This window comes from Grammomys surdaster, unplaced genomic scaffold (assembly GCF_004785775.1).
Source record: "Grammomys surdaster isolate TR1022 unplaced genomic scaffold, NIH_TR_1.0 136, whole genome shotgun sequence".
NCBI lineage: Eukaryota > Metazoa > Chordata > Mammalia > Rodentia > Muridae > Grammomys > Grammomys surdaster.
This window is the reverse complement of record NW_021604594.1, coordinates 10,498,395-10,507,573: the sequence shown is the minus strand read 5'-3', so window position 1 is coordinate 10,507,573 and position 9,179 is coordinate 10,498,395. Positions and strand designations below refer to the sequence as shown.

Sequence of the window (9,179 nt, the reverse complement as noted above, 5' to 3'; positions counted from 1 at the left end):
GATTGGCCCCATCCTGAAGGAGTGTTTTGGAAATCACGCTGAGGGTGGGGATGGGGGGGGTGGGGGGGTGGGGGGGTGGGGTGGGGGTGGGGGTGGGGTGGGGGTGGGTGGGGGTGGGTGGGGAGGGCAGAATGAGATCTTGGGAAATAATGCAAGTCTGTGTCCTGGGAGGTCTTTGGGAACGTCTGCTTTTGTTAGTGTTAGACTGATAACAGGTGGAGAAAGGTCAGCAACCCCTTGAAAGTCTCCAGCACCCTACCCGCCTTCTATCACGCTGTAGGGCCCGAAGTCTGTTCCTCCTCAAAGCACAAGACTTGTGAGAGTATTTCTTCTGCCACGTAAAGATCACACTGTGATTTAATGAGCATGAATTCAATATTATTTGCTAAAGCTCCTTTATTTTTTGTCTAATCATAGTCTTCTGGGCACCCAGGAAAGATGGTGAGAAACTGATGACGGGCCTAGCAATGCAGGACTCTTGCCAGCGCTGAGGCCCTCGTGAAGCTCCACATGAGACAGTTAGACAGTAACTGACCAGGCTTTTTTTTTTTTTAATGCATGCAATAAAGCATATAGAAAAGAGAGTAAAGAGATAAAAGCTACATTCTGACTAGTTCATTTATTATTAAGAATTCATAAGCTATCAAAAGCATCTACAATACACACAGAAGGATCCCAACAGTATTCAGACTATGCCCTCCAGGAAAGGTTAAAGAGAGCTGAGGCTGTAACTTAGAAATGATAATATACAGATCCAGTGGAAAGTTTAGGTCATGGCTCATTATAAAAAAAAAGCACATAATGTCCAAATAAAAGTCCAAAATGAACAATACATACATAAATACAGGTCTGTGTTTTTCTTGTACATGTAATCTTTGGGGACGGGACACTTTTATTCAGTATTCATGTTGGCAGATATTAGGTAGTTAATATGCTTGATGAATAAATGAATGAATTAATGAATTAGAATAATTTCAGTCTCAAAAACTCTTGACAAATTACATTTACAATATTTCTAATGTGATAATATCGAGACTCAGATCTATATCCTGAATGTTAAATGTCTCATGGTTGAGTGATAAATCTAAAAATATGAGCAAGGAACCCTTCAGTATTTTAGAAAGAAACCATAAATGTCATTCATAAATTTGCTGGCTATGTAAAAATGCAGGTTTTTGATTAAATATGTAAGAAGAGATACATCTTACGGCCACATTGCAATTAGTTACTGACTTGTGACCAAGGCTAATGAGCTAATGTGATATCAGAAATATCCAAACAAACAAACAAACAAACATAAACCAGCAGTCTGAGTAAATATGGTGAGGTCAGAATTCATAACTAACTCTTTTATTTTAATTTTGCTATTTTCTTATTTAGGAGAACAACTAAATCTATACTGTCAGGTTGTATGATTGGCTTGTTTATTGCGTGGAGATCTTATAAAGTAATATTTTATTCAGAGTGATTCTTGCAAGTGATTTGAAATTAAACCTTTTCCTTGCACCTGTAAAGATGTGTCAGTGATGGGTTGACGGCATGATGAAGGCTTTACAAAGCACATTTCCTTCATCATCTTCAAGGTCACTCAGATTTATGATCTAATCACCCATGGCTCCTTAACAGGATGCATTTGAATCTGATTAAAAGGAAAAACAAATAGCCGTATAGATTTATTAATAAAATGTGCATGACCTTTCCACATTTCTGCCTCTTTCAACATATTACCAGTTTAAATCAGAAAGGGAGTTTTGGGGGGTTTAATCTTCAGAGTTGCTATAGAGTTCCCACCAACCTATTCGTGTATATGTGCATCGTGGAGGGGCTATCTCTTTCCTTCCCTAGTTCTCTTTGGGGTTTAATTACTTCACCTACATCCTAATTCAGGTAACTCGTAAAACTTAGCCTTTGTTGTAGGTCCAACAGCTGTCTTATGTCAGTAGCAAGTAAAATGTTCACAACGCACCGGAATGCTGCAAGACGGTTTATAGTGTTGCAATAAAAGGTAAATTGAATTTACAAAGATGCATTTGTCACTGATTAAAAACTTACAAAGTTAATTGGAAACACTGTGGAGGTGTTACCACACAACTCGAGGTGTAATGGGTGGTTCTAATTCAGCCTGGAGGTGAGTTGCGGATCCCATTATGGTCTCACACAGTAAGATACCCGGCGACACGGACCAATTTAAGTAGCAAAGCAACACAGTAAAGATCTCAATTTTTTTTAAAATACAAATTGAGTGTAAATTTGCTCACAGTTATTCTTGTAAATGGCTACAAGAAAAAGCCCTCGGTGTCACAGAAATACTGAGCATGCTAATCACGGTTTCCCCCTAGAAAACATATTTAAGGGGTTTTATTTCCCCCATCTACAACGTTTCTTGTTTTCTTGATGTTTACATTGGCAGGACCATGACTAAAGCCAATGAGTTGAGAAGGCAAAAGCAGGGCTCAAACAGCCAGCCGTCTGAAGTCAGCAAGACCTTCCCGAGGGACCTGGCGAATTATCTCCACATAATTCACTTAACCTTTGCCATTTGGGGACTTGGGAAACTGAACGTATTTCCAAACCTGAGGCTTTTAATTGCTGGTTTTAGTGTCACTAGTCCAGCTCAGTTGGCGGGATGATGATTGAAAAACAGTACTCGGCGGCTTTTCACCTCTGGCGTGCATCCTGGACGTAATTAAGTCTGCGACCTGGGATGGTCTTCAGATTTCTGCAGACACACACTGTTAAGGCCAGAATGATGGGCCCCATATGAACATTCTGGGCGTGTGTCTTGAGTTGACTAGAGAATTTTTAAATTTTAGGCTAGACGTATGCTGAGACGGAGAGATAAGATCATAAACTGGGTCATATCGATAACCATTGTTATATTATCACAAGGTCGTGGACTTTTGCTCTGGTTGTCTTAGAGACTGTATGTTTACATTCAAATCTCATGTCCTGAATGTTATACATATTTTATTTCTATATGTCTTATACTTTAAATATTCAGTACTCTAATACTGTTTGGCTACATTGACTAGCCATCCGGCTTCAGGATTCCCCCTTTCTCCATCTCTGCAGCTCTGGGATCACAGCCTGCAGACACCATGCCTGAATTTTTACAGGAGAATTAGGGATCCAAGCTCAATACCTCCACACCCCTCTATGTTGCTGGGATTCTAGGTCCACAATGCTAAGAGTGGCTTTGATTTTGAACTCAGGACACCAGGTCACAATGTCCTTTATCTATTGAGGCATCTTGCTGGCCCAAACACACACACACACACACACACACACACACACACACACGTGTATATATCTATATATCTATATCTATATAGCTATACTAAAGGTGGGATTTATTGAGTGCTTGTTGTGTTCAATCCATATAAAAAAATAGAATGTGTTAGGGTTGTCCCCACTGTATGGTTGAGGAAGATGAGTCACGGATGTTACCTAAGTGGTGCTGGAGCCAGGATGTCCCATTACCAAACCCCCTTTCTGCTATCTGGCCTACCCCTGCTGCACCTGTCTGTCACAACACTATGAGGTCGTGTGTTTACTTGAACCTTTATAATGGTTACCCAGGTCTGGAGACAAACTAATATCGATAAGTAGTTAGGTAGCAGGACCTAAGGTCAAGTTCACGCCATGTCAAGTTTAAGAGCTGGTGTGACGCAATGCAAGGGTCACAGAACTTGATATTTGGATCCTAGATCCTTCTCCAACAGACTTCCATTGGCCTGAACAAGTCAATTTCTTGAACTCTCACTTCACCCACAAAATGGAACAACACACCCTAGAAGATTACTGTGGGCTGAAGCGATGCAGCTGGGGAGAGAGATTTGGTGGCAAAATAGTATTTAAACGGTACTTTTTTTTTTAAAACATCTTCTTATAACACCATTTTCAAGATTTTCACCAGACTCTCTCATTAGATAATTCTACCTACAAGAAGCATGAGAAACTTCTTGGAAGAAACTGGGCAGAGCAATGAAGATGCAGGATCAGGTTCCAGTTTTTGGAGGACTCATTCCTTCTCATAGTTGTCTGTTTTGTTCAGGATTGTCCCACCATGATCAGGAAACTTTCTCACGGTACAATGTTTGCGGCTGGCCAAAGGAACCCATCACCACACAGCTGGAAGGCATCCAGGAGATGTGGTGGGGGCAATTTCAAGTTGAAAAGGTAGATGTTGCCATTTTATTAGAATAGCTGAAAAAAACCCAAGTGCAGCTTCCCAGAGAGGGGTGGCAGAGGACATGGTTGTTTGTTATTGTGCACCTAGAGGTGTGTGAGGTATTCCTGTCAGAAACCCCCCACATCCCACCAGCGGGGAGCTCCTCCTCCCTCCTATTTCTTCACTTTTTATCCAGCTGCCTTTCCTTTCATCTTGTGTCTGTGACTTATTGAATCTTGTAAGGTCTTTGTGTTTAAGACATTCCCTGTAGTCATGCTGTTCATGAAGTAATTACAGCAGCAACCAACATCCATTATTGCATTTACAAGACACCAACTGTCCACTGGTGCCAATTCTTGGCACCCATTCTTAATGAGACAGGAGGAGAATCTGAATGGTTTCCAGCTCTCGATGATTTTAAAAAATAACTTTGAACTCTAGCTGTGTTTCCCCCATCAGGACTTCAGTAAGAGAATGAAGATGTTAGAAAATGGGCAAATATCAGAATGAAGTTCATGAACATGACGGTCAGTTTTCAAAATCTTTGTGTTTTGAGACCAACCACCTTGTAAAGCACAGATTACTGTTCTCCTATTCCTTTTTATGAGAAACCAAATTACGGTTATTAGATTCGGGGACTCATCTGAGCTCACAGGAAGCTGGTCAGGGTGGCACCTGGGATTTAAGGGACAAATCCATTTATAGAAATGTTCCCAGGGACGTCTCTGCCACAAAAGATAATGAGCCTCAAAGGAAAATGACGAGAAGATATTTTCATTTTTGAACTTAAGGAAGGAGTATCACTTTCCATGAACAAAATCAAATTTATTCATGGAAATGTATAAAAATAAATAACAAACAATTTTATCTGTTAAAGGCATGTATCTTCACAAATCCTTGTCTTTGAGAGGATGATGAAGTAAAGGAAATGTAAAATAAAGTATAATTTTAGAGAAAAGTCAGAGCATCAAAAACAATAAAATAATGCAAATTAATTTGCCTTCGTTTCTAAGTGTGCTACTTCTAATCCATTCTAGCCCAGGCAATCAATTTTATGCCGAGATTCAAGAGATTTCAAGACTTGATTTACTTCATAATGATATTTTAAGTTATAATACTGCTTTTTTTTGACCATGCACTGAGACAAATTGTAAACTAATAAACTTGAATTTCTCATTAGTTTTTAGACGGCATCGGTAACATGGCATATTAGCTACGTTATGCTATCTCTACGCAGAAGAGCTGAACAAGTAAGATGCGAAGGTTGTATTTCGGAGGCAGGGCTCCTTTTTAACCACTGGATGCTATAGGATTATCCTTCCCACCCACAGAGCTGAATATTTGTAGGTAGATAATATCGAATCACTGTTGACCTCAGAACGAAGAGCAGAGATGCCCGTACGTGTGAGTGGCTGCGCGCTTGCGCAGCTTTACAGCATCTCTCATTTATTTGGGTCTCGGTTTGCTCATTTTAAAAGTGGGTATGCCCAAGAGAGAGGATTGGGCAGGAGGGGAAGCTATACTAGTCGGCGAATGCCCTGTAGGCAGCTTGAGACTGGTTGTGGAAAAGTATTTACACCATGGAAACTGGCAAAAGCGACAGACTAGATCCTCTTTATCTCGTGGGAGCTGTTGGTTGAAGACTACAGCATGCCTCTGGTGCTCACAGACTCTTGAATAAAGAGTTCTACAGTCCACTGAGTTTTGGAAACACAGATTAGACAACCCAACACCCCTTCGTCCCCTTCTCTTGCTCTCTGTTTTATCCTTTCTCACTCCCTTCTTATTGTTTCTCTCTTGATAAGAACCTCCAAGGGAGAGGTATACGACCTTTCATTACAACACTCAATCCGTAAGTTCTTAAGATGTGCATACATATCTCTAGTCCCTAAAGTCTGATCTTTGCTATGAATTCTCTCTCTCTCTTCTTTTTCTCTACTTTCTCTGAGATCTAGTTTTCATTTATTGCAAAGCAGCATGTGATACTTTCTTTATAAAATATTATTTTGCATAAGACAAAAGAGCATAAAATATACACAGTAAAACTGCAGGTTGCCTCCCTGCTGTTTTTTTTTCAAGGCACATCTTCCCATATTGTAAAGTAATAATGTGTACTTCAACTCCCCAAAAGGTTCCAGACTCTTTTGGAACACAGAAATGGTTCCATCAATTAACATGTAAAGTTTATAACTATCCTCTAGAGCGATGGTTCTCAACCTTTCTAATGCTGTGGCCATTCAATACAGTTCCTCATGTTTGTGGTGACTTCCAACCCCCCAAAACTCATTTTCTTTGCTACTTCATAATTATAATTTTGCTAGTGTTATAAATTGTAATGTAAATATTTGTGTTTTCCAATGATCATAGGCGACCCCCGTGAAAGGGTCATTCGACCCTCCAAAGGGTTGAATTCTCAGGTTGAGAACTGCTGTTTCAGAGGCTGGTTTCAGGAATAGTGGGTTAATAGATTTCTAAGGAAAACGTGGAGTTATAAAATTATACTAAGTATATGCTTCTAGAAATGGCCATTATTTCAGATGCTGATCAATCACATCATACACAGAGACCCAGTTTGGGGACAAGCTTGTGAAATAAAAACAAAGGATTCTGTTAGGTTACTTCTAGCATCGCAAAGGCTCACATTGTTTTCAAGGAGTGAGCCGCTCAAATCTCTTCTGATGAGTATCTAGACATACATAGATATAGAAGATTTTTTGACATTTCAGGAAACGTAATGCTCTTGGTCAAACGCTGAATGTTCAAGAAATGAAGATCTTATGTCACATCTTTTGAAGTAGAAAATCAATAACAAGTCTCACTAAGAATTAGTGATATTTAAGGACACACGCACAGAGATAGATCACCAACTGATGTAGTTTTAAAGTTCCCAGAAGAAAGTTGGAACCTGTGAATTCTATTTAAAACTCAACTTTTGCTTCAACTGTCCCTGTTTATTAATTTCATTTATTTTTATGGTATGTTTGCAGGTTTATATCCAATGTTTCAACTAGTGTTACAGTAATATATGGTGAGACGAATTCCTTTTTAAACACAATCTATCCAATTGGCCCCTTTGGTTTATTGTCAGAGAATTTTAAAGGTGAACTGTAGAGACACAGGTTACAGAAAACAGTTCGGATGTACACAGTTAATTTTCCTGAGATAGATGATCTCATTAGAAATAATCATGTAGAGGTAGCAGCCCCTGCTTTCAAGGCTTAGACTGAAGACTTTGTTAGTGCTACTTACGTTGTGTGTTGTGATAATTGCTGTTAAAATAAGGTGCGATGTTAAGAGACTAACACAAAGCATAAAGCCAAGGGAGATGACAGCGTGGATTGAAGGAATTACTGAACCCTCATTCCAGGACACATGGATAAATCTTAAAGATGGCCTTCTTTAAACTTACCCTGTGTCTTATTGAAGTCTGCAATAAAAAACTCAGTCTGGTCTCAATGTGCTAAATGCTACCGCTGAAAGGGTGTTAGGCAGAGAGACTCCAGTGGCGAGCTGTAAGTGACACATGCATGGGACTGTTAACGATTAACCTTTTTCTCCTTCTCAGAGGTCACAGAATTCCTGCGGGATTTGGTCCACAGGAAACTAGACTTAGCTTTTTTCTTTCTTTCTTTCTTCATCTTTTGGTGAGGAGCAAATGCCTTTTGCAGAAAACACTGGCTGCTGACCAAATTAAAGATAAAGTGGAGAATAACTTGTGTGATATCACAGTCCACTGGGGAGCTCACTGGTGAAAGCAGCTGGCATAGTGGAAGGCTGGGGGACCAAGCTGAGACATAAGCTTCGAATAAAGCCAAAATCCAACTCGTAGCGAACAGAGCAAATAAAGACGTTGCCAACCAGCTCCTGTCAGGAGCCCACATAAGCTATGGTGGTTTTCAAATTATGTCCAAATATTTCTAAAGGACAGATGACAATTCTCACTTCTTTTGAGGATGGTAAAATATGTGAAATGCCAGTGACTCCATGTCAGGGAAACTTCCACTCTCCCTCCCCATTTTGCTCAAAGAACAGATAATCGCAGCAGAAGGAAAACGGCTTCTACTATAAAAGTAGAACTCTATTTAAAAAACAAAATGAAACAAAACAATAAAAGCTGAAATGAGCTTGATTCCTTTGAGCAGTAAGTGAAAATTATCCTTTGAAGATTCCACTGAATTTTGTGAACTACAGTCAAATAAAATAGGTAAACGATATACATTTACTGAATAAATAGTAAGCAAGCAAATGCAGGGTTAGTTTCTGGGATGGAGGTGGGTAGGGCGAGAAGTCAGTGAGCAAGCTGAGAAAAATTCAAAGATGGCGAACACCTTTTTATAACACCTTAAAATGTTATAACATTTATAAATTCTATTTGCAAAGCAAATTAATATTGGTATTCTTTTTTTTATTTGGTATAGGATGCTTATGAATTTGTGTGTTATCCTTGCCCAGGTGCTATGATATTCTTCTCTATATTTTTTCAATTTCAGTCAATGTGCTGCTGAAGAGGTATGATGTTATTTCTTACAATAGACATATTCTTTGGGTAATACTCACGTTCTTACTGTATAGTCCCCATTGTTCTCAGACTGTTACGGTAGTGGTTCATTGGTTAAACCGCTTTGGCTCCTGGCGGGTTGCGCACATGCTGCACCCACCCAAGAGTTTTCTAGATTTGTGAATGAGAGACATACGTCAGCTAATTTTGATATGCCTTGACTAGCTCAATGGCTGGGCATTCTAATCCTCCTCGCGGCTAGCATACATTCTCCCCTCCAATTTTCCTGAGTCAATTTGTTAAATCAACATTTCATCTCTGCTACCCCAGACTCAACTGGGGAAATGACCTCTAGGGCCACTTTCCGGGATTCTTACATGCTGGAGGAGGGGCTTTAAGTTTCATCTTTCTCCTTCCCTATCACAGTGATTTCCTCCATTCTCCGCTCTCTAGGTCTCTTGCCCGCATAATCTAAAAGTCCTGCCCCATCTCCCTGCCCAGCCAATGGCT

At 39.9% G+C, this 9,179-nt stretch overlaps 1 non-coding gene across 1 annotated transcript; it reads right to left on the bottom strand.

Moving 5' to 3' along the window:
• Positions 1-8,578: 8,578 nt before the first annotated feature.
• Positions 8,579-8,684, bottom strand: LOC114617483. Its single transcript, XR_003710800.1, has one exon. It is a non-coding gene; the product is annotated as a U6 spliceosomal RNA (small nuclear RNA).
• Positions 8,685-9,179: the final 495 nt, after the last annotated feature.